General features: G+C 39.4%; 1 long non-coding RNA gene across 1 annotated transcript in view; it reads left to right on the top strand.

Annotated features, from left to right (window-relative positions):
- Nucleotides 1-19,227, top strand: part of LOC134570828 (uncharacterized) — a 113,149-nt gene extending 93,922 nt beyond the window's left edge. Inside the window, exon 3 of the long non-coding RNA XR_010085166.1 lies at nt 19,164-19,227. This is a non-coding gene — a long non-coding RNA (uncharacterized LOC134570828). The remainder of the gene's footprint in view (nt 1-19,163) is intronic.
- The last annotated feature ends 7,935 nt before the right edge of the window (nt 19,228-27,162 follow it).

Genomic DNA, 27,162 nt, shown 5'->3' with positions numbered 1-27,162 from the left:
CGTACATGTGATCGCGAGGTCCTCGCAAGGGGTGGCCGAAAAGGTAGGAAGGGGACTCCCTGGGCTGCTAAGGGAGTCCCCACACCATGATCGCCGGCGTGGGATCGCCGGCGACCGGGTAAGTACATAAGATGGCTTGGGTGTTCTATGCCACCCACCGGCATTTAGAGCCGGGTCCCCAAGGACGGCATAGAACACCCACCATCCTTAAGGGGTTGATTCATATTAATTTATGTTCCGTTTATAAATATTTGATGTGAAATAAAATATATGTATGTATATATATACATATGTATATATATATATATATATGTATGTGTGGGTGCACTTAATATGAAATAAGTAAATTATGCTTCATCAGACATGTAGTTTAAATTCTAGGTTTTGTTTTGGTCAGAACTTGTACAATTGTGTCTGTCCTTAAGGGGTTAAATGGCAGCTTGTGTATTTGCATCACAATCACAACAAGCATCTCATTCACTGGAAAAATAAATTTCTTTTGAGTAATACACAAACCTGCAGTGTCACTTTAATAGTTTAATTGTCATGTAATAAACAGTATTATTAGTGAGAGACAATACCTTTCTAGCAAACAGTCTGCAATTAATACCATTTTATGATTTGTTTTATCTTTTTACAGTCACAACAGCAGCAATCGTGTACTATAGCTTTGGATTTGAAAGGGAATGTACAAACATAGAAGTGAGTGACAAAATGTATTTTGGAGAGGCAGAAGCTAGACACGTTAGTAGAACAGTGTGTATCCAGTGGAAGGATCTCATTGGTGAATTTTGTTTCCATTTAATGTTTATTGTTGTCAACAAAGAACATAATGTTCATAGAGACAATTAGCATTAATTAAGAAGTGGATTTCCTGTTTGCTAATTGAAAGGGACAGTAAGCCATGTATTAAATTGCAGTATTGATACATTTAGAATTCAAAGTTAGATAGTATGTTTTCTAATAGAGAAATTTAAAGCAGCTAGTTACCTGCTGATTTGCTGTCAGGCAACTTTTGCAGTGAATAATTTTTTAAGAAATCCTTATTATTTAGAAATATAATCATTAAAGGAACACTATAGTGTTAGCAATACAAATATAGAGCCTTAGTTACCGTTTACGTGATTAGGGGCATGTTCCGCAGCGAATAAATGGTTAATTAACCATTTATTTGCTTACTTTAAAGGAACACTATAGAGTCAGGAACACAAACATGTATTCCTGATCCTATAGTGTTAAACCCACAATTTAGGTGACTTTGCCCCCCTCCCCCTTATATCCCTTAGAAAAGATGAAAACTCACCTTACTTCCAGCGCTGCACGGGTCCGCCGACGCTGGCCCCGCCCCAGATCCAGCTCCTTGGTGACATCCTCAGAAGTGATGATTTTTAGCCAATCCAATACTTTCCCATAGGGAGAGCATTGGATTGGCTGAAATCGTCAAGGAGGCGGGATGGGGCGGGCCAGGCGACATTTTAGCCAATCAGCATCTCATCATAGAGATTAATTGAATTAATGCATCTCTATCAGGAAAATTCAGCGTCCCCATGCAGAGCGTGGAGACGCTGAACGGCAGTGCTGCCTACTGTGCAGCACTGCCCCAGGAAGCACCTCCAGTGGCCATCTGAGGAGTGGCCTTTTGGAGATGTCCCTAGGGGACAATGTAAACACTGCCTTTTCTCTGAAATGGCAGTGTTTGCATTTAAATTTCTGAAGGCAATGATTATACTCACCAGAACATCTACATTAAGCTGTAGTTGTTCTGGTGACTATAGTGTCCCTTTAATCCAGCGCCGGGCTCCCTCTGCACTGGTGACCACTCCTCCTCCATCGACGTCAGCTCCCCAGTGGAGCCGAATGCTCATGCGCAGCGAAAAACCCGCCCATAGGAAATCATTACTCAATGCTTTCCTATGGGGATCTTTTTGACGCTGGACTCTGTGAGGACGTCCAGTGTCAAATAGGTGTGATTTACTCTGTGTAAATCGCAAAAGCGCCTCTAGTGGCTGTCAGTGAGACAGCCACTAGAGGCTGGATTAACCCTGCAGTGTAAACATAGAAGTTTCTCTGAAGCTGCTATGTTTTCAGCTGCAGGATTAAAACTAGGGGGACCTGGCACCCAGACCACTTCATAGAGCTGAAGTGGTCTGGGTGCCAATAGTGGTCCTTTAATATTTTTTTTACACATGATTATTAATTAAAGCATGAATTGTTGCAATTTTAAACAGGATTATTCACTAAACTCCAAATCATACAGAAAATATTTCCAACATGAATGCTAAAATTTCAAAATCACGTGACTATAGTAAAGATGGAATTGCACTCCCAAAACAACCATTTTTGCCTTAACCCCTTAAGGACACATGACATGTGTGACATGTCATGATTCCCTTTTATTCCAGAAGTTTGGTCCTTAATGGGTTAATATTTCTATCTGGATTAGAATTTGTAAACTTTATTGCAGGTGTGCCCAAAAGGTAGATCCCCAGTTGTTTTAAAACTACAACTCCCATGATGCATTGTCAAATGCATGCAAAGGCATGCAAAGCATCATGTGAGTTGTAGTTTTACAACATGTGGGGATCTACCTTTTGGGCAACCCTGCTTTATAGTTTTCTAAATAACCATGACAGTATTTTATTTTATTTTTGTCCGAAGTAGCCAAAGTGGAAAAAAATGTTCTAGTCAACTATGTTTTCAGTTCGGCTGTTTGTTTAAAATATGAAATTCACTGTGAATTCCCAATACTGATTCACACTGGTGAATAAGTCTTTCAAGTATGACCTGGGACGGTTAGCACAGCATTCTTATGACAAGGTTAAGTGTTTAGCATATCGAATTAGATGCCTATTAGCGGTTTTTATTGATTTACTAAGATTGGAGAAGGGAGGATCTTTTTAAGTAAATATAGACTCTGAGGTTTGATATCTTCTGGCAAACTATTCCAGAACTGTGCACAAACTATTCCAGAATTGTGCACAATCATTTTTTTTTAACACAGATGGTGTGTAAGATGTTGGAAGTGACACATCTCAGGTGCTGTTGGTGCAGACTCTTAAGGATCTTTTTCTGAAAAAAAAAGACTAGTCACAGGATGGCTATTTTAGCCTGCTTTGTTTGCTAACACCAGATGCAAAAGTTGCACAAAACTGATATTGCTAATCAGGAAAAGATTATTCCAGCTGGCTAATTGACAGTTTAGGAAGGTGGCGCTGCACACTGCACACAAAAAGATGTATGCATATCTCTGGAATGAGACATTTCTTAATATAAAAGGCTGTAGGGTGCTGAGAGTGATCCTTTAAATGTATCTGCCTATAAAATCTTGTTGCACTTGTGAAAGATGATTTGTGTAGGATCTTACAGTCTAGTGGGATTATCTGTACAACCACACGAATATACAATGCTCCTGAAAACCTCATTTACCACGAATTGAAACCAGAAGGCCCCAATGTTGAGGAGGGAGAATTTCAGGTGAGTAGTTTATCCCTCCTTCCTCAGATGGTGCTATCAAATGAGGTCTACCCCTTCTCTCTCACTATTGTAGGATCTCTAAAAAGATCCCTCCTGGTGCCATAGATATGCTACCTGGAGGGATCTTTATAGTAACCCCCAAGTGACAGGCCAGATTCAAGATCAAGCTTGAGATATAAAATGATAGTCTTCTATTTGGAAAACCAAATGTCCAGTTTTTGCGGTGCCGGTTAGGCACGGCCACATCACTGTGTCTGATCGGCGAGGTTACGCTAGGAGAAGCCCTCCTAAATTACTTACCTCGCAGCGGATTTCTATCCTGTCTGCTCTCTTCACACCTCCCGACCAGTATGGCGTTCGGAAGGGCGCTGGCCGCTACATTGTGCCTCATTTAAAGAAACACACCCCTGAGCAGGAAGCTAGTGACACAAGAGTCACAGCATCAGAAGGTCAATTTTGACCAATCCTTGTCCTCCTAGGGCTATTTAAACTGAAAGTTGAATTTGGATTGTGCCCTCTCATGGTTTCCAATTCTTTGGTTAATCCGAGAGCATGTTTCTTCTTTGATTATCTCTGGCTTATATGACCTTGGCTTAACCTCAACTATTCTACATGTTATTGTCCTTGGCCTTTGGCTATTCTCTTGTTTGTTCGGATTTCTGTTATCCTGATCTCAGCTAGTCTTGTACTATTTTGATTAGCGTTTAGTGTGGCCACTCTAAGGCTTTTTTTTTCTGTTTAGATTTGTTTGTTTTAATTAATGTATGCATTTTTGGTCATAAATATCCATGACACCAGTCAAAGGGGAGATTGTTATTATCAGTCTTCAGGTACTTTTGGAACCTAGCAACACCCCTGCATATAGTATGTGCCAAGACACCACTATAACTTCTCTCCCCACTAGAAGCTGTTCAGGACCCTGGACATACTGACCACCATATCAATGAAGTAGTTACATCAACTATTTTTCCTCAGTATAAAGCATATGTACTGACTAAAGCTCTTGTTGAAAAACGTATTTTTCAGCCAAGTAAGGACCAGTACAGGAACAGGGGTAGAATATTACTGGGATTCATTGTAATATTTCCATTTATTACAAGTTATAGGTAGATAAGAGATGCCACCTAATCTGCCTACATATAGAAGATAAATTATATATTGTGAACTTTTAGTCCTTTGTTGGACAATCTTGCTATTTGTATATTTTTTATTCACAGAATAAACTCTGCTCGTACATGCTCAGCTGGTTGTGGGAGATAGATTTTCAGATAAACTATAATTGCGCCAATAAGTGAATAAGAAATCAAATCTTAACATAGAATGATGAAGTGACCGGGAATATATATGTGTATTGCAGCTGCTCTAGATTTTAAATTATCACTTTATCGCTCCATGTATGTGTGTTTTTTTCATTATCATTGCATGTTGGCACTTTTATCAGAAACAAGTTTCCAATTTCATACTCTCATAGCAACACTGGCTAAAAAAGGACAGACACTGCAGAAAGGCCCTACAAGAACGAAAGTCAAAATACTCAGGAAATCTCAGAGATGCTTCTCTGGCTGAACATGCTTGCCCTCCGGCTTCTGGTTTAGAATTTTACTCAGTGGCCCAAAATGTAAAATCGTTGGGTGACAATTAATGCCATGTCTACCAGCATTTCAGCTAGCCACAGGGCCCACCTCCATCATTAACTGCAAGCATACTTTTTATTTTAGAAAGGAGTGCCGGTGAAGCACTTATATATAAAATGGAATAAATATGAGGGAATGTAAACCTTTTACCCCACAATTTTCCTTTTTTTTACGTTGTCAATGGGTTCTTGTTACCTTCAAATAAAACAAAAAGAGATACACAACATAGTGCAAACTGTATATTTAAAGTAAATACATTTGTAAATAAATGCCAATCGGCAACTCACACTTTTCTGAGCTATAGAATCTAGCTCAGATTTAAGCGCCTTAGGGTCAGTGTAGGCGACCCTCTACCTTCTTCTTATTTCTGCAGTCCAATCCTATATAGGTACAGAAGGGGGTATATAGTGCAGTATAGTCTGTACTATAAATAATATATGTAAAATAATGAATTCGGTACTCACAAACCCAGAGCCGATATACAGGCTCACTTCAATGCGCATATGTGGTTAAGGACCACATTCCTTCTTTATATTAGCAGGAAAAAAAGCCATAAGTGTATCAAAATATATCATTTATTGACTATATTTAAAATTTATTCAACAATAAAAAAATATATTAAAAAGTATATATAGCTAGACACTTATTTGGCTAAAAGTCCAATAGAGTCCAAAAAAGTCTCTGTGCTCACTTTTCCTCCAGCAATACTTTTTATTTTGTTTGTTTCTAACTTTACCACCATTCACTGTTAGGCACATATGGGTTGGCAATTGGGGAGAATGCCCCTTTCTAAGGCATGTTAATATTTGCAATTCCAAACCCCAGGGAGTTGTTACATTTAAAGTAGTATTTCCTTTTTTTTTCTTTAATATGCTCCAGCTATGGGCTTTAGATCTTCTTTTGAGTTCTAGTGTGCCTTGATATTATTACGCAGTGGATATCAAATGTGTTTGTCTTACTGTGCAAAATGGCACCTGTCATGGTACCTACAACTTATGTGCTTTTGAGAGAGCATAACATTTTATGTATATGTTGTGTTAGCAGATTTGCTAGCAAATGTATAGATCACAAGAAAAGTCTATTTGAAAAGAGGTCTTCTCTCACCTAGGAGTCCATTTTTCGGTATAGACTCTATGCTGAAGAATGGACTGATTAGAGAAAGAAAAAAGAGACTTCCAACAGTAGGTCCACACATACCACCCTCAGAGCATGCACTGTGGTTGCTATGGTAACTCCCTAGCTTACGCTGCTAACGCTGACTAGGGAGTATAGGAATGGAATCGCTGATGTCAAAGCCAATGTGTCGGTGTCACAGAGGAGCTTTTCCCTGCTTGAGGAAGTGTCTTGAGGGCCAATCGAAGACGACAGGAGGGGCTAAAGTGGACCAGAGGTGGATGTTACAGAAAAGTAGCAACCACGAAGTTGAGGACGTGGTGGCGCTGGATCGGAGGTGAGTTTATCTCACAATTTCACATTGAATACATCATGTATCTCTGTGATATGTGATGTACTCAATGCATTTGTGGCTAACTTATTTTAAAGTGAATCTGTCTTGACACTTGAAGGCCAGTCCACTCCTGATGTTATGTTGACAGTGGATCTCATTGATTTGTATGAGCAGTTCCAATTTGTTTTAATTTTTATCAAAACAAGATTAACCATAAGGGCACCGTAGGTGGTTCACTAGGGCTCAGGGTTTAATTGGGGGTACCCAGAATCATGAATATTCTTGGCACAATTCACCGTCATTATGTGAAGGCCTAAAAAGGTGCCCAAACTGGTAACTTTCACAGTCCCCTGTGGAATTTTTTTTTTTTTTTAAATCTTCATTTTGGTGTGCAACAAAGGAATAACATACAGGCTTGCATAGCCACGACAGCATCAACAAGCTTAATGTGGTCAAACATTTGCATACAGTGTCATGACATGAGGTATAATTGCACTTTTTTATGGGTTAAAGAAACTGGAAATCTTGAAAAATTACAGGCTAGAGAAATAGGTCACAGGTTAGGTAGGTAAGTATGTTGAGTAAGGTAGTTAACAAGGTTAACATGTCAAGATATAAATCAGGCTTATCATAAGATTCTATTCTACCCTGTGTGCTAGATGGTAAACATATACAGTATTTAGTGGTTATCAGGCTTAAACATGACTTAGATTGTGATACATATATATGCAGAGTGAAAGATCTGCTGGGTTTAGAGATTAGGCTTTGGTGCATACCGCTTCGCTTTTACATTTAAGAGCCATCGGGCAGACTGATGGGTAAGGGAAAACAGTGGATTAAATAGCGCGATGGATGGGTATCTCATACATGCAAAGCTTATCTAGTTTCTCTATGACTATAGTGCCTGGGTAGTAGTGAAGGCGCTTTTAGGGTATGAATTAAAGGCTTTACAGTGCTATGTTAAGATACATGCTGCGAGTAAAGTCACCAGGTCTGAGCAGGTTGTTGGGTACAGTGCGTGTCTCTGTGCAGGTCTAGACGAGAGCGTTGGTGAGTGTCTTCAACCCACTCCGCATGGTGGGATAGCGTGGTGGTCTTGGCAGGCCAGGTCATCAGGCTGTGGTTGGGGGCCCTGTCCATTCCACTCACGAGTAGGGTTCAGCCGTGCTTCTCTAACTAGCTCTTCCTTGGCAGGAGGTCTTTTGGCAGGCCAGGGCGTGGGTTGTATCCAGCTGCCCATGGGCTTGCGGAGTCTGCGTGCCACCTGTCTTCGGCCTGAAGCCTTGAAGGGAACTCGCGCCGTCGTGCCATCGATCCCGTTTTGTGGGTCGTGGGCCCAGGGTGCTTCCGGTTCTCCGGTGTCTCCCCGGGTGTATGGCTGGCGTTGGAGAGGTACCTCCATGTGAGTACCCAGCCCAGAAGAAGGGCATGTGGCGGAGACTGCAGTGTTGTCCATGTGCATAGCTGGGCTTGTGAGTTCAGTGGAGCTGGTCGCTGATAAAGCTTCCGTCTGGAGTTGTGCGGTGTGGGTGATAAGTGGCTGCGTTTGCTCTGCCTGGGCTGCAATCCGGCTCCAGAACGTTGCACATATCTCGTCAAAGGCAGCATTAAACTTGGTTTCCCATGTCGGTTCAATGTACTCCCCTACTCCGTCGGCCATGTTGGTTGCGGCCCATGAGCGGGAAGCGGCGGCATACGTTGATGGGAAGCTCTCGGTTGTCTTTTCCCCAGCAGGGACCGGGATTACCCCCACCGGTCCAGAGGGTGGGTGGAACGGCTCGCTTGCGTTTGCCCCGTGGTCCCAGGTTGGAGGAACGGCCCTTTCCTCCCCCCCCGTGGTTCCCTCCATGTGAGTAGGCCTCAAATGTGGAGTTTGGCTTCAGAACGGCGGGCGAGTCTCCGGAGTCAGTTAATAGTGCTTCCCAGCGGTTATTTACAGTGTGCAATCTCGTTTGTCGCTGTTTTAGGGGTAGCATCTCGGTTTGTGCCCGTCTTAGCTTAGTTTGTGTGAGGAGCTCATCACACACGTCTGTCAGCCATGCTGGTCACTGGTAATCCCAGTGATCTAGAACTTCTGGAAGAAAGGAGTAAAGGAAGAAGTAAGAAATAATAAGTAATCTTAGGTAAAAATTCTTTTACATATTTGTACAATTTATTTTTGTCTTAAAACTCGAAATGTTTTACGTTATCAACAGAGAGAGTGGGAAATGCGGTTCTTTTTGGGTAGTTCTTTACATTTTTTTTTTTTTAATTTTCCTGTTGCCAAATGGTACTGTGTAAAGTATGCTGGAAGAAACATTAAACAGCTTTAACATCAGAAATATCTGATACAATCTGGAAAATTGCTTGAACTTGACTTGCCAAAAAAAAAAAAATCCTCGAAAGCTTACAGTTCCAAAAATTCTGGATTTTTTCCAACGAGGTTTTAACAAAAGCTTAAACCAAACATATTCAAAGTTGGAATTGCAGCTTTAAGATATTTTACAGGAATATAGACTGCAGATCAATTTTTGATAAACCGTTTTTTAAAGCCGTTAAAACATCAGATTTGTTATTAGAGATAGGGGGTGAATTTACTGTGGGCAATTAAAACTAACACCAAGACTCAGTCACTGTATTCTATGAAGGATTCACTTACTCTGTGCTCAGACTAATCCCTGTGTAAAATCAGGCTAAATGCATGCTAGGAGTAAACTGAGAGAAAATATTAATACTTTGGGAGGTAATATAAATAACAGCGCTTGGTGTTTGCCATTAGCTCTATGTTTCATTAAACCATTTCTTTACACATTTGGGATTTAGACAACAGTGTACTAAATCAACACTGTACCCCAAAGTATGGACTGTCCAGCCGAAAGGGGAACTATTGGGAGCCCTGATAAATTAATGTGAAATCTCAAATACCCATGCATTCATATGCTTGTCTGAAAAAACATAAGGGTACCAGGAGTGAGGTAGTCCACAGTGCTCCCAACATTTATCATTAAAACAGAATAGTTTTTATCGCGTGGAACTCTCCTCTTTAAGTCAATGGACCAAGATATGGTCCACCTATCCTCCACCTCTAAATGCACTTAGGAGTGAGTGCTGTCCTCCATAACTATAGCCATTTAAAAAGTTTTTTAGAAACTGCCATGATCAGGCAGCTTTTCGCAGAAGAACAGTATTTAAAAGACCACTAAATGCACCCAGACCACTTTTGTAGATCTACAATGTTTATAATGCAGGGTGTAAAACACCCATTTACTGACTGTCTTCCAAACAGCCACTGCAGGCATTTCAGTGGCAGCAACCAAATGAAACGCTGTCATGTGACCAAATGCAGGTTGTAGGAAAGCATTGAATTAAAAGCTTCCCAATGAAAAACATTTAATTGGATGTGCAGTGCTCCCTGTGCCCAGTCCCCAGTGCTCCTCTATGAGGAGAATTGGACTGGACATCCATCGCGGAAGTGCCGCCTCCACAATGACTTTGTGAGAGTCGGTGCAGGTGAGAGCACCAGGGGAGTCTGCAAAAAAAGGTAAAGGGATGCTATAGTCACCAGAACAACTATAGCTTATTTTATTTGTTCTGGTGAGTATAGTCAGTTCCTGCAGGCCTTTTTTGGGGGACACATCCAGTGGACATCCCTCAGGCATCCACTAGAGTTGCTTCCTGGGTCAGTGCTGCACAACAGTCTGCATGGAGACACTGAACTTTCCCCATGGAGATGCATTGATTTAATGCATCTCTATGAGGAGCGTCTGATTGGCCAGGGTGATGTTTGGTTTCGCCCCTGCTCAACCTCCTTGGCTGAGATCATCAGAATTGACAATCTCAGCCAAGCCAATGTTTTCCTATGAGAGAAAGCATTGGTTTGGCTGACATAAATTCTAATTATGTCGACCAAGGAGGCGGATCAGGGGCAAAGCCAGTGCTGGAAGACCCACGCTGTGCTGGAATGAAGGAAAGCAAAGTACTACATATCTAAGTGGGCCTAAATAATGTTTTTAACACTATAGGGTCAGGAATACAAACATGTTCCTTTAGGTTACATTTTTTTAAACTAATTATAGAATCTAAATAGGGATTAGGGCACAATAGCTTTGGGAAAACAGGTTTGTTTTACATTGCAGGTTAATAGAACAGGACCACCTAACCCAGACCACTTCATTAAGATGAAGTGTCCTCGGTGACTTTAGGGGTCCTCTAGAGAGTTAAAAATGACTAAAAATGAACAACTGTTATATAAGATATTGACAGATTCGTGTGTGTGTGTGGGTAAAAGTTGTGGGGTTTGTAGTGCTTCATCATTTATAAAACATAGTTAAGAAAGAATAAGGTCACAATGGTTACTTAGTAAACTGTGAATTTTTAGGAATCCAAGTTTAGGCCAAAGTAGCTGAGCTGGAAACAAAATCTCAAACTCAGCTAATTGTCAAATCATCTATTTTGGCCTTAAAAAAACAATTCCTGAGTTGGTGAAAACCCAGAAAGTGTTCTTCCTGTAAATGTGAGTGTCTGAGTCTTTGAATGTATAATCTTTCTGCCTGTGTATGCTATTCATTGATGGCTAACCTTTAGCTTTTAGGTGGGTTTATTCAGTAATATTAAATTGTGAAGAGAAATATTAACATAGCAAATTAAAAGAACTCTCCACTGCTCAAATAATAAAAAGTACTATGTAATAGACATACCCCCACTGAAAATCTCTTGTCTGCAGTCTTTGCAAGCCCTTCCCTTCTAACCGTGCCCAGACTTGCTGTGGCTGTCCAATCACAGACTACAATGCAGCCCAATGAAAAGTATTAACAAGACAGGAGCTCTGAGCAATTACCTGCCTCTGGAGTTTAGTTCCATTGAGCTAAAAAAAAGCAGGAAGTAACATGATCAGTTGTCAGATTGACAGCCAAGTGGGGTGTTACAATGTTTATTTATAAAAGTACCAATTTCTATTGAAATCTAAGCTTTTTCTAAAATGAAAAAGAGGACACACCGTTCACACACCTAAAGCACTTGTATGCTCAAGTGCTTTATGTGTGGAGTGCTTGTTTAATTTAGATGAGCTATGATGTAAATTAAAGAGACACTATAGTAACCAGAACAGCTACAGCTTAACATAGTGGTTCTGGTGTGTATAGCCTGTCCCTGTAGGCTTTACAATGTAAACACTGCCTTTTCCCCATAGAGTTACATTTATTCTTTGTATCTCTATAAGGTGATGCTGATTGGCACAGCATGGGGTTTTGCAGCACATGTACAATAGTGTACAAATGCTTTCCTGTGGAAAAGCATTGGATTGGCTGAGATAATCAAGACTGATAAGTAGAGCTATGGAGGCGGAGTCAATCGGGGCCAGCCGTGGGGAGACTGGCGCGGTGAGCACAAAAAGGTGAGTCAAATCACTTTTTCAGCATGAACATCAGTGTTAATTTTGTCGACTAACAATTTTAGTCTATTTTAGTCGACTCAAAGTTTTGAGATTTAGTCGACTAAAACTTAACTAAAACTAAAACCATTCAGATGACTAAAATATAACTAAAACTGGAAATTTGCAGCCAAAATTAACACTGCACAGAGGGGCTGTGGAAGGGGCAAAGGAGACAGACCAGGGCTTGGGAGAAAGACTGCTAGAGGTGCTGGGAGAACACAAAGAGGGGCTGGGAAAGGGGGCAAAAGAGACAGATAGAGGCTTTAACTAAACCTGTTAGATTCTAGTTGTGTCAACTAAAATCTACTGGAGATTTAGTCAAATAAAACTGAAACAATGCAGGTGGCTAAAATACAACTAAAACTAAAATGGCTTTTTAGTCAAAAGACTATGTCTAAAACTAAAAGAATTAACACTGGTGAATACCTAAATCCAAACAGCCACACTAGCACTATTGTGTCAGGAATACATGTTTGTATTCCTGACGCTATAATGGTCCTTTAAGATGTATAATGATAAAAACTGGCACTAAACCAATGTTTGAAACTGGTCAGCATGTTGACTCAGACAGTGTCACTTCTTACAGCATGTAACTGGAAAGCAAGCTGAGATCAAAATAATGACATACCTCTCATTTGAATTTAAAGAAAAATGACAATCTGGGATCTTTACAGTTTAAATAGCATAAGGTCTGTTAAAGGAACACTGTAGGGTCAGGAACACAAACATGTATTCCTGACCCTATAGTGTTTAACCCACCATTTAGGTGGCTTGCCCCCCCTTAGCATTCCTATAAAAGTTTAAACCTCACCTTATTTCCAGCACCACGCGGGTGCGCTGGCTCTGCCCCCTCTGTGACATCATCAAATGGCCAATTTTTAGACAATCCAATGCTTTCCCATTGGCACAGGGTGGGGCTAAATGCAGTTTTGGCCAATCAGGACCTCCTCATAGAGATGCATTGAATCAATGCATCTCTATGAGGAAAGTTCAGCGTCTCCATGCAGAGCGTGGGGACGCTGATCGTCAGGGCTGCTTTTTCGGCAGCACTGACCCAGGAAGCACCTCCAGTGGCCATCTAAGGAGTGGCCACTTGGAGGTGTCCCTAGAGGCAATGTAAACACTTTTTTTTTTTCTGAATAGGCATTGTTTGCATGAAAAAAGCCTGAAGGGAACTATAATACTCACCAGAACAACTGCATTAAGCTGTCATTGTTTTGGTGACTATAGTGTCCCTTTAAATCCATCAGATGAGAAAAAGAGAAAGTGTGTGTCACAATGAAATATAGTTGCTAACTTAAACAGAAATTCATAATGAAACTCCTTAGTAAATATATCTTTTGATTTGTGTCACACGTGGTTCTAGTCAAAGACAGGAGAACTGTTGCAAATTTAAAGCCGAAGTGCAAATATTGATCAGAAAAGTACGATTCATTGGTTTAAATGTTTGCAGATTTTATTTGTGTATATAAAATTGTAGATTTGTAAAAAAAAAAAAAAATAGCCATATTTATTAAGGCCACACTGGACCAATTTTGGTGCAAAATGCTTAGTGTTGAGAATTTCAATTACCAACGGTACTGTGCCTCTAGATGTTCCAGCATTCCTAACTTAAAAATTTTCAAAATACTTTCTATACACTAATAGTCAAAACGCTGTTATATTTGCATGAATATCTAGGTAGTTCTGGCAACATAGTCAAATGTACAATTGGATATTGCACGTGTAAAGTAAAGCTTATCAGTACTGTATGTATTACTTGCAGAAGAAAATCAATTAACTAATCACAGATGAAAATAATTTCAATAGTGATTAATGTATTGATTTCTTTAAATGAACTTGTGGATTATGGCTACTGTAGAATTCACTTATTACCACATCCCAAGCAGAAGGGATGAGCTTTGGGTGCCGACTACAGGACCTAAACAAAGTTATAAGGATTATATACACTTAAGCGTGTCCTAGCACCATAACCACTACAATAAGGTGTAGTGATTATAGTGTTATTAAAGGGTTCCCTGAGGAATGTGATTGTATCAAATATACATAATGCAGGACAGTTTTTATATATTGCAGGGACAAGCGATATGCTCAGTACATAGGGTTGTGTTATAAAGTATGCGTTACCAGGCATTCTAAGTGAATTTATAATTTAGACCAAACTAAAAACAGTTGACTAGCGAGGTGTTTCCAGTTCGTGTATTTTTGGGTTAAAAATGGAAATTCCCCTTTGACCTTCAATTAATTTACACAATTATCGGAGTAAGGTCATTCTCTAAAGTGAGAATTCAAGGTGAATTTCAAGTTTAAGGCCAAAGTAGCCAAAATGAAAGCATATCTGACTTAGAGAATTTTAAAAATTCAGCTATTTTGGCCTTAAATTCGAAATTCACTTTGAATTCTCACGTTAGTGAATAACCCTATATATATATATGTTCATATTCTTATTATGTAGCCATGAAAACATGGTGGCTCTGACAACATGCCCACAGCAGGGAGGTGGAGGGAATGGTCTACGTGCAGAGCGGCATTGGCAGCCCCTGTGCCAGTCTCTGGCTGTGCCTGAGGGAGCTGACAGGCTGTATACAGTGTATGCAGATAGTGTATGTATACAGTGTGCGCTGCGTGCCCGCCAGCTCGGGGAATGACGTTAAGGGCAGCCGGACAGCTAGGCTGAGGGAAAGGAGGCGTGCCCACTGCCATAACGTTCGAAGTGGGTGTGGCTCGGCGGGGCGGTTAAAGGCGGGTCCTCTTGACAGCCAGAGCCGTTCCCGGCGTGCCCCGCGGCTCAGCGAATTTGAATGAGGAGTTTTGCGCTTTCGGCGCCATTTTCGAGTCCTGACTGGATAGCGGCGAGAGAGGAAGGAGGAGGGGAGTGCGGGGCTGCCGGAGTTAGGGCGGGCGGGCGCCGTGTGTTTCCCGGGGAGCTGTTTGAGCGGAGCCGGCTGTCAGTGCGGTGACTGGAGGTGAGCGGATGGCAGGAGGGCGGCTCGGACATGGCAGCTCGCTCAGCCCGGAGTTAGGTCGCTGCTCTTCCCGCCGGGGGGGGTCCTGGCTGGCTGTGAGTGTGTGGGAGTGGCAGTCCGCCGCTGGCAGTGTCTGGGAGGGCTGTGTGTACACACTGTGCACATGGGTGGGATGACGTATCTCCAGCTGGGGGGGATAGGGGGGCGCTGCCTCCACACCTGTCAGGGAAGGAGCGAAAAATCACAAAAAATTATTAAAAAATCCCAGGAACCCCCCTGAGCCCCCCGGGGTGCCGGCCGGGGTGTGGGGGGGTCAGGGTTTGAATCTGGCGATTTGAGCGGGACCCGAGGTTATGGAGGGGGAGGGGATCTGTCACTGCCATCTGATGGAATAGACAGGACTGGGGGGCTAGCAACCAGGGAATGGGGCTACCAGGGGGACCCCAATATCTAAAACCCCATCCCTGACCCTCCTGGGGGGAGGGGGCCGGTTAACCCGTTCAGGTCACTAGGTTTTTAATTCATAGATTTATTAAAACGGTCACCAAAAACTTGTATTTTATTTCCAGTCTTTCGGGGACTATCTGTGAGTTTTATGCTTTAGGCCTGGGGTGTCCAGAGGGTAGTTATATCCCCCCACCCCTCTGTAGGACTACAACACCCATGAAGCTCTCTCAGCCATTAGTCTTTGTTTTTAAACGACAGGGGGTTACTTTTTGGGCTCCCCTCAATTCAGACACTACAGGGTCATTTTTTTTATTTCTCTCTGGGTGAAAGAATCTTTATTTTGTGAGTAGGGGGTGCAATTAATGTGTATTTGGCACTCCAGCCTTGTATCCTGCAATCTGTCAGATTATTATTTTTATTATTGACTGGAAGGGGCGGAGGTGGTGGTTTCTGTAGGCACATATTATATATAAATCTAGACATCGATCTAGGTTTGTGTGATGGGCAAATGGTATAGGGGCTCTTGGCTTTTTTTGCGATGTAGTTTCATTTTTACAGTAATCTATCTATTATTTGTGTGTGTGTATATTTTAGAGCACGCACCATATTAACGGCAAGCTGTGCTTAAAAAGTGTATATATTCTCTCTGGACAAGGAAACTCACTGCAAGGGATTAATATACCCGTTGTTTTAGTATGTTAAACACAGCTGATCTTCTTAACCCTGTTTTTGTTTTTATTCACATTTTATCTATACCTTATCTAGCAATGCATATTTTAATATATATCGAGTCTGTACCTATTTACACCTGTCCAGGCAGTTGTAATGCCATGTATTTATTGGCTTTGGATGTCTTGCATGGTAACTGATACATGTTTAGACAGAACTAATTATTTTTACTTTATTCGAATTGTATTAATCAGGCAGCTCCTTGTAGTTTCACAATGTAGTGGGGAAAAAAAGCAATTTAAAGTTAGTATGTTCAGTGTCACGTTGCCTCCGTCCAACAATTCTACACTTATGAAACTTCTTAGTTTTCATGCAAGATGGTCTCTGGCGTTTTTATCTTTGTATTGTAAAATGTAGCTATATAATTTATTTTTTTAATCAATCTGTGTATTCTTATTTTGTGCCTAAACCTTGGAGACTTGGAGTGCCTTTCTTGCTAGGTTTTTTTTTTTTTCCTTTGCTTTTCAAATCCCACTGCCTGTCTTGTCTATTATTTTTTTATTTTATTTTTTTATTACATGTGAACCAGATTCAGAATTAATTTGGATGTTTAACCTGTGCAGTGCCTAGTGACTCGTATTCACTAAAGGGACATCCAAATTTAAGCCAGCGTAGCATTTTGGATTTTTTTTTTTCCTATCTTACTGTTCCAATTGACACCCTTCTCCCACACACTTTAGCATATCTCGACTGCCAAAGTAAATATAACAGTTTTAATGAACTATTTGAGTGCGTGTGTGTAACTCCTTCCTCTTTATTACGCACCGTATTTGGGTGTTAAATGGTTATTTTGCCATTTCTGTTGGTAGTATTGTATGGGGACACTGAGGGACAGGGAAGATGTAGAAAGCAAGGAGTGATGACTTGCTAATATTTCTGATGGCATAGGCCCCATATAGTTCATCATAGGTTGGCTGTCAGCCGCAGCCTGTCCAAATGTAGTTGTTTGCACACAAATGCAATTTGGTAGGCTATTTAAACTTTAATTGTGAGTAGTAATACACATATTATGTGTATATATTTACATCTCTATTTGTAACTACGCCTCAAAATGCCTATAGGAAATCTTTGTAGCAGTTGTCCTATTTACTGTATTATTCCACTCATTTGAGACTTCTTTTCTAAAGTACAAGTAGTTTGTGAGTATTCTCTCAACATAAATAACAATCTTATTCAGTTATTACAAATGTATATTCTAGGTGGGTTAACCTACAACTTCTACAATAGTTGGCTCGTATATCTATATCATTGCGACTGGCAGTGTGGTGTGTATTTTCCCCCACTTTAAGAACAAACACTTATCTTCTCATGAGGAGCAAGTGCTTACAATAAAATGCAAAGTTTGTGCAATTAACGTGTGTCCATATTTAAAAAAAAAAAACACAAAAAAAACCTGCTCTAAATGTATATTCTTAAAACAATTAGTGCCCACATATGATGCAGCAATTTACAATTTTTTTTAATTTTATTTTTCCTGTTTATTAACATAGGAAGTGCTAGGTGAAGGTGAAGGTGCTAGGTGAAGAGGGACCTTCTCAAAAGTTTGTATAGGGTGTATACTTTATTTTCTCTTTTAATTTGTACACAAAAATTGAAAACCTGGTTTTGATGTAATTAGTCCGCAATAGTTTTGTGTGTAGTATAATAACTGACACTTGTACAATACAATTATTGTACACAGTGCATACAATTTATAACTTGTATAACAAAACAGTAATTTAAAGAGTACATCTAACGGTTTTTTTTTTTTTTGTACCATTCATTGATTAGATGTGGATATTTATGTAATAAAATTCTAAATGGTATCTGATTTATGATTGGTAACTTTGGTTTTGTCTCAGCAATACATTTTAGTCCGTTGGTAACTTTGGTTTTGTCTCAGCAATACATTTTAGTCCAGTTAAATTACTTTAAGTACAGGATTTTGTGTAAAGTGGTGAAGTCTCTGGATGCTTATTTCATTGTCATAATTAAAAAAAAAAAAAAAAAAAACAGCTGTTAAAAAAAAAAATATTAAGTGGTATGTAGGTTTATTAAAAAAAAAATTATATATATATATATATAAATTTTTTTATTTTTTTTTTTAAGCCTTATGACTGGCATAAATCTCCTAGCATGGTGATCCTTTAGTCCACTACATAAAAACTTCTACTTTTAACCTTTGTTCGGCCTGTTAATGTCTCCATGTCCCAGCCTTATCCTGATTGCTTTCAAGTTGGCTTTGTGAAACCGTTCAAGGGCAACAAAGTGGACTTGCACCCACTAGTGTGTGTGTATAATATTTATATACTGTGGGGTGTATATATAAATTTTTTTTTTTTTTTTTGTTAAATCCCCCTTTATCTGCAACTTTCTATTGTGACTTATTTCCAAACGATATATAAAGGTTTTATTTTTTCTTATACTCATGGAATGCTTATTTTGTTAACTATATTAAGCTAAGAATTGATTACACACTTATTTAATTTTTTCTATATTATCTCTCGAAGATTATGCAATTGCAAGTAGTACATGTTTACAGCTGTATTTTAGTTTTATGACTATTCTAATTTAATAAAGTAAAGAAGAAAACCCTTTTTTTATAGGAACATGGGATGCATTTCATGGCTCCATAACCATTCCTTTGGTCAGTGACTCGCTACATTGTATAAAAACTATATGTATAGTGTGGTTTTTTTTTCATGTTAATTTCTGGAGTATGATAACCAAAGTGTAGCAGTTGGTAAGCACACTTTACATTTTCTACTATATGCATAATGTGCATATGACATGTGTTAAAGAGAGACTGCTTTTCAAAAAGTGACATCATGCAATTCTACATGGCACTTTTATTGCATGATTTGACCTTTGAATATCTAAAGCAGGTTGGGTTTGAGGAGGGGGAGCTTACTGCTGTGGTTAAAAAGGCTCTTGCAGTGCTGAGCTGATGTTCAGTGCTCAAGCTACATGCATACCCTGTTAGTGTATACGTTGGTGTTACTGACAGATCTCCAATATGTATGCATTTACTATATTAAGACTAATATTTGCCAATTTTTTTATTTTTATTTTCCTAGTGGCAAGTCGTGTGGGACATGCATTATGGGATTTACAAAGATATTTCTGCCACATGGTGGTTAACAAGTGAGTTTATGCTGTTGGATGCATGTTCATTTACTTGCTTATTTTCTTGACTAAAACAGCCCTGTGCAAGCAGTAGATGAATGGTTTTTTTTTGTTTTGTTTTTTATTTTTGTTTAATTTTTTTTTCTCCAACATGCATCACCTATAAAATGCCATGATTGGCTTTGTCTGTAGATTTGCAACTGGTAATTTTGCAGTAGTATGCCACATATGGTGGGTTTTTTTTGTAATCCTGACTTGCTGATATTTTAATGTGCCCATATCCAGTTGGTAAAATACTTTTTCAGGTTTATTTCAGTCTGATAGTGTGAACTACAGACCCAAAACTAAGCATGAAATGTTTGCCAAATGCCTGTTACATCCTAAGAATGAGGGTTTTTTTTTTTTTTTCTGTTTCCACCAAAATTGCCAAATCAGAAGCTTACTTGTACAAGAGTCACTTCATCCAGACTTTTGAGTGAACATGTTGTGGATGTCTTTTGCAAGTTTGTTCTCATGTTCCTTGGCCATCACACCAAAATATGCCTCTTAATAGATTAAAGATACCCATTCTTGCCTCTTTGCCTGCTTTTGTGGGTTGTTTGGTTTTCTTTTCTCCTTTTCGCCTTCCTAATGTTATAATAAACATTCACCTTAATGTTCAGAGTTTTAGCTACTCTGTGGGGGGAATTATTGCCTTTTGTTTGTACAAAAGTACTTATTTATCGTAGTGAGAATTTAAGCCCAGAGTAGCCAAACTGAAGTTAAAAATTTAAGGGTTAAATAACCAAACTGGAAAGTCAGCTGTGCTTTCACTTTGAATTGTCGCATTATTGAATAACCCTGACCGTACAATTCACCTGGAGTGAACAAGTGTGCCATGGACCTTTCAGACTTGCAGTGGCAAGTAACCTTTAACCCCTTAAGGACCAAACTTCTGGAATAAAAGGTTATCATGACGTGTCACACATGTCATGTGTCCTTAAGGGGTTAAGGCATGTCTAGTAGCATAGAACTTATTAGTCCTGGTGTGGTAGGCAACATGTACACCAAGAAGCAACCATTAATAGAATTTTCAACTATTTTTTTTCTTCATTGGATGTGTCTCTCTTGGCATAAGACCTGTAAAATATATATACCTGGAATTATAAAATTTTGGCTGAAGCCACTACAATGTAATATTTAACACTACTTTGGGGCTTATTCACTACAGTGACAATTGCAGTGAATTTTGAAACCAAAATGGCCATACTAGAAAATATTCGTTCATTCAGTTTGGTTTTTAGTTTGACTATTTTGGCCTTGAATTTGAGTCTTTTGGTTTCTGGCAATTTGCACTTCGCTGAGACACTCTACTGATTCGTATGCTTGTATTTTAGATTGTGCTTTGTTTTTTAAATTTTTTTTTTTTTTTTCTAATTACATGTTTAGCACATTGTACACATGACTTGACTAGCTTACTTTAAATTTAGCTGCCATAGAATGTGATTTTTTTTTTTATATATATATATATATATATTTTTTTTTTTATGAAAAATCCTGGTAAGCAGGATGTTTTGGTGAATAAATGCATCCCCACTGCTACCTCAAACGATACTTCAGAATATACACCGCCTACTTACATAAACTATGTTTGGAGCATGAAGTGCATAATTTCCTATTTGGAGAGAAATAGGTTCCCATGTGGAGACTATACTACTCTTATTAGGACCTGCCTAGAAGTGAAAATTTCTGGAATGCTTTTTTGTTAAGGGGGGCCTCTGGTTTACTGTACATTAGAGAATCTTTCTGCCCACTGTTTGTATGACTGGACATTTTGCATAGTATACTGTTGCAGCACTGTGTAACAATAGGCATCCAGTATGGGGCTATCTGATCCAACTTGTAAACATTGAAGGCAAATAAGTTTTTCCACACTGATGCAGAGACTGTTTTCTGACAAATCGCCAACATGGCTAAATTGGAAAATTCGCAGATATGCTTTTATTTTTTTATTTTATTTTTTTGCCTTTTTGTCCTTAACTTTGACATTCAGAATTTATTTTTCACTGTAGTAATTAACCTTGCAACGGTTTTGGGCTTGACTCCTAGATCAGAATATTTTTGCTGTATCTATGTCTGAAGGTACTTAAAAGTCTAGCGATATGCAGATAAACATATTGTTGTAACAACCATAAACAATAATTTTTATTTTTTGGCAAAATTTTTTTGGGGGGGGGTTTTCTCCCAAGCTATATTTGTGCAGTTGCACTGTTGGCTTTCCAAAGCAGTTTAAATATATAATTTTTTTTTTTTTTTTTTTAACTCTGGTTCTCGCTTAAATATGAAGGTTAGTGTTAATGTTTGTTCTTACTTGCAGATTGTCACCAAGTTCTGATATCAATCTTCTGCAGTTAGGAAGTGTAAATTGTGATCTTCATAAATCGAAGTCTGTCAATGCTTGAATGAATTCTGTGCATTAGACTAGATTTACCTGCTGTGACGAAATCCACTTCGCCACTGTTTTTTTGGAGGAGTCTGTTTGCCAGCCTTTTACCTTTTTACCCTTTTGCCAGCCTTTTACCCTGGGACTATGGGCCCCGTGATAATCCATGTTCAAAAGTACTATTTCTGCCCCTTGGACTTTTAACTGGAAAAGATTAAAACATGTGGCGGCCATCTTAAATTGTACAGCAGGGTTTTGTTGTGTGTATGGAACTGTTTTGGGCATGGGACCATGTGCACGGTGGGGCAAATATAAGACTTCCAGGAAATTCCTGAACCGATCTGATTTTTGGATATGTTGTTCACCCAGATCCGGTCTATCAGGGGATGTGTTGTATTCATTTATTTTTTTGTTTAGAGTGAATTGTTAGCCCATTGTCTTAATTGCCTCACAGGCAGAGGAGTTGTTGTGTGCTGTATGTGGGAGTGTCGGACATTGTTGTATTCTGATTGGTTTGTGTCCTCTGTCTGCCTGTGTTCCATCAGGTCCAGGGGGTGTGCCTCTGGCTTGAGGGGTGGGTGTGTATGCGCAAACCTGTACCAATAAAACCTCAGACTTGTTCTACCCTTCTGGGGATTGATATAATCACTATACTTCCCAGAGTATAATCCCTAAGCTCTTGTAAGAGCTTGTTCCTGCCCTCTGGATTTGAGAGGTCTTCCTACTGGATCCTGGTCTTGGGTCCAGAGTGGGTGGGAAGACCATAACCAAGCTGCGCCGGTTCGTGGGGGTATGGTGTCTAGTGGAGTGCTTGGAGCCCTCTGTAAGCACTAGGAGAATCAGTTGGCGGAACCCAACCAGGGGGAAAATAATGTAGTTGTCCTAGTGTTTACAGTATGCTCCTGCAGACTTTCAAATACACTGCCTTTTGTCTGAAACTGCAGTGTTTCCTGCCTAGGAACACGTGTTTTGGTGGTCACTAAGATGACCACTAGCGGTGCTGCACAATTTGCAGCACTGATGTTCAGCATCTCCATGCTCTGCATGGAATAAAAGTTTGTTCCTCTAAATCACTCTTGTTTATATAGCCCTAGCAACATATTCATGTTACACAGCCTTCCTTAACACTTCCTATAAAGAGATCTAATGTTTAAACTTCCTCTGCTTTGTCTAAGAATTAATCTCCTGGTCGAATAGTAGTCTAGACCCCGCAGGAGCGTTTCCTGTGCATGATTAAAGTTCAGTTTACAGAACTGGAGATAAACTTCTAAAGCAGGTTAACATCTGACTGAATTATCTTTTTAAATGCATGCTGTGTCAAACAAAGCCAGGAACGGTGTAGCTACATGAACCAAAATAAGTGACTTAACCACTTATACGCTACATGATAGTATGCCGTCGTGCAGGCTTTTAATGCCCAGTGATTGCATGAACAGTCATGCAGTAAAAGTACCAGCGAAGGTAATAACCTTCAGTTGGGGCAATATTTAGTGGCTCCAGACTAAACAATGCTCTGTTTGCAAAGTTCAAAGTGAGCACTGGGTTAAGTCCCAGCTCACATCAGAAACACAGATGTCAATAGATACCTGGGGCTCCACTATACTCAGACAGGCAAGAGGCATGCAGCTCAATGGATCTGGTGACGGAGACCCCATGCTCTGAACAGACCCTGGATGGTCTACCTCTATGCCCCAATGGCATTTTAATGTAAGATATAAAGACTTGGATTTAACACCAATATTAGTGTTTCAAAACAGTAAAAATTATTTTTCTCACACTGACTATATAATTGATGCATTTTACTGTTTTGAAAAATTAATATTTGTGTTCAGCAAAGTCTTCTGAGTAACAGTACCCCTCATGTACAGGTTATATGGGGTTTTCAAAAGTTAGTCGAATATAAGACTTGCGTTTCAGTTTTTTCACATTGAAATTTGCCAGATTGGTTACGTTGCCTTTGAGACCGTATGGTAGGCCAGGAATAAGAATTACCCATGATGGCATACCATTTGCAATAGTAGACAACCCAAGGTATTGCAAATGGGGTATGTTCAGTCTTTTTTAGAAGGCAGTCACAAACACTGGCCAAAATTTGCGTTCAACTTGTGTGGGGTTTTTTTGGTTTGTTTTTTGAATTTTTCCCTCACAAACCAATATTAACACTTACTTTGGCCAGTGTGTTTGACGAAGTGGCTACTAAAAAAGACTGGACAATACCTTGGGTTGTCTATTGCAAATGGTATGCCATCATGGGGATAATTCACATTCCTGGGCTACATACGGTCTGGCGAATTTCAGTGTGAAAACTGAAAAATTTAACATGCTATATTTGACCCTGTAACTTCACTGTTTACACGTGAGAAATCACTGAATACAACTGTATTTTATTGCAGTAAAAGCAAACTGTATTATGACCTTCACAGCTAAAATGTCATGTAGAACTAAAAAAAATAACTCTTATTTTCCTTTTTTTTTTTTTTGTAGTCATATTAAATTTGTTTCATAGGTAAATATTTGTTAAATGAAAGCCCTGTTTCCCCTGAATAAAATGATATATAAGTGTGGGTGCACTTAATATGAAAGAGGTGGTTGAACAGACAGTCAAATTTCAGGTTTTGTTTTGATCACAACGTGTACATCTGGCTCAGTCCTTAAGGGGTTAAAATAACTTTATAATAATGGGATACGAGATTATACAGCATAAATACCACAATGTTTGGAAAAGTGTTTTTTGGGGATCTTGAGTCCCATTGTAGCAACTTTTGCAAGTGGTATGTATTTATGGAGTGAGCTAATAAAATGCATCAGACTTTAAAAAAACTAACTTCATCCCACCCCCTCTTGCAATGGGAAGGTTATAAATTAATCTGTATTTTCAGAAAAACTTTACAGAATGACCTTCTTTGGATACCCTTGTAATTGGGAGATATAGCGGAGCACAATTTAGTGTTTACTTTGTAAACCTGACCTGTTACTATAATGAACTGCTAAATTCCAACTTGCATGTAAAAAAGGGAAAAGTCATAAAATTTGAAAATGTGTGTATGAGGTGATTTAAACTATCAAACCGCTGTAATGCCCCAAAATGCAGTATAGGCCAATTAAATCTATATATTAAAAAATCGAACAGTAAAAACTGAAATGGTAAGGTCTCTTATGTCTACTGCTGTATTGATAAATATAAGTATATTATGTATTCTGTAAAAAATTTATTTTGAATTGCCTTTCTTAAATGCATACTGTAGGCATCCAGACCACTTCAGCCCATTGAAGTGGTCTGGTGTCCAACTCCGATCACCCTTAACCCTGCAAGTGTAATTATTGCAGTTTTTATAAACTGCAATAATTACCTTGCAGTGTTACAGCCTCTAGTGGCTGTCTACCAGACAGAGGGACTTCCGGCTTCTTGGACGACTTTCATCTAAGCGACGCTCAACATCATCACACTATGCATGAAGACCTCCAGTGTTGATGGAATCCCAAAGGACTGCATTGAATAATGCTTTCCTATGGGGAGGTCTAATGCGTGCAGCCATTGCCGTGAATTAGTTCTCCCCAGCTGGCGGGTGAGGAGCGTGGGTGGAGGCTGACCCAGCGCTAAATTCAGGTAAGTGTCTTAACCCCTTCAGCGACGTGCGGGGCATGAAGGATGGGAGACGCCAGGAAAAACAGGTTTGTTTGCCCAGCACTGGAGAATCCCTTTAAGATGCTCTAATTAGGCACACATATCACCAGCACTGTGTGTGTTTATACGTATATGACTTAAAGCACCCTTCTGGATATTTTTATTTTTTTTAAACCACTCCCCTTCCTTCTTATGTAGACCTTGCCCTGTATCCTGTGTATCAAACTATCATTTTGGGATATGGTTTGGGGTTAAATCCAACTTTTCAGCCACTAGAGGTGCTTCTGCTGGCAGAGCTAAACTAGATCACATGATGAATGTGTAGATGACACTCAGGTCCCCAGTGCTGCTCCTTGTACAATTGCTGGAGGCCATGCCTCCTTGATGGGTGGTGCAGGAGGCGAGGCAAGTAGAACTTTTGTTTTAGCATTAAGGGGGGTGGTACGCTACATATAACTTGGGACTGACTTGTATTCCTATCAAGATAGAGATATATATATATATATATATATATATATATATATATATATATATATATATATATATATATATATACAATTTTTTTTTTAAATTTGGCCTGTGACTACTGCCTTTTTTATTTTTGCATTTTCTGTAAAACTGCATTAACTTAAAACTCCTTGTTGGTAGTATAAGTAGCTAGCAGACAGATTTGTATATGGGGTGTTTTGTAAATCTTGGCTCATTTGCCTCTACACACTGGTAAGTTAAGTGGGGCGGGGGGGGGGTGAGAGGCAGGAGAAATTTTGACCTTGTTTTTAATAATGGTGAGCTGGCATGCATTTTCAGGATATATTCATGTCCTTGGATGTGGAATGGAGGGATTAGTTAATCCTTAATTGTGCTGGGAAGGAAAACAAGCATCTTAACATCTTGCATTCCGTGTATATGGTAAGAGAATACTTTATGCTTTGGATAATACTCATCAAAACCATTGTGCTAATTAGTTACCAACTTGAATAGAAAACACAGGGTCCTCGCAGCCACATACAATTTTTTGTGTAACTCTTGATCCTTGATATATATTAAATGAACCTAAATATTAAATGAACCTAAAAAGATAAAACTGATTCCATTGCATAATACTGTGAGTGCATATAATATATTGTCAACTTGCTATCTTCAGAGCCACATATAGTAGGCTGACTCTTTAGGCATATGTTTATCATTCTGGGAGTTCTTCCTGTTCCCCTCTCTCAGCGTGTAAGATAATGTAGGAATCAAAGTTTGGAGGTAAAACAGAAATGTAATACCAAAAAGCAATCCATAAAATCTGATGCACTTTGACCGGGAAGGCCACTTAATCTTTTACATTTGTTTCTTTTGTAAAGTTTTGCACATAGCTTTTTAATCTCTCTATGAAATAAGTAAATCTAAACGAATTTTAACTTCACATTGCTGAGCAGTCTTTTTCCATTTGATGTATTTGTAAGTTAAAGCAGTGCTTTCATTTAGGTCTGTAGAAACACTGGAAAAATAAAGGTTTTCCTGACCTATTGCTAATGCTTGTGCTCCCTCATGTATGTGTTTTTTTTGTTTTTTTTCTTCTGTTTTTTTATTTTTGTGTTGTCCACCTCCCACTATGGTACATGCCCAGGATAGGGGTGGGGGGGGGGGTTGTATTGTAGACCTTACGTGCTGACGTGTACTTGGTAGATGTATTGTATGTGGTTTTCTAAAGCCAATCGGACAGATTTGGTTAGAAAATTACATTGTAATCCAGTTCAGACAAGGCAAAATAATGGTGACCCATACACATGAGGTGCCTAGTTTCAGGTTAAAGTGGGGAATTTTTAATTTTCAAGAAATGCTCCAAGTACCATAACTACTGCAATATGCTTTACTGGCTGTCGTGTTTCCTGGTGTCATCACAGGGCAAGTAGTC

This window comes from Pelobates fuscus, chromosome 1, assembly GCF_036172605.1.
Source record: "Pelobates fuscus isolate aPelFus1 chromosome 1, aPelFus1.pri, whole genome shotgun sequence".
Taxonomy (NCBI): domain Eukaryota; kingdom Metazoa; phylum Chordata; class Amphibia; order Anura; family Pelobatidae; genus Pelobates; species Pelobates fuscus.
Note: the sequence above shows the minus strand (reverse complement) of the source record. Positions and strands in the feature narration are given on the sequence as shown.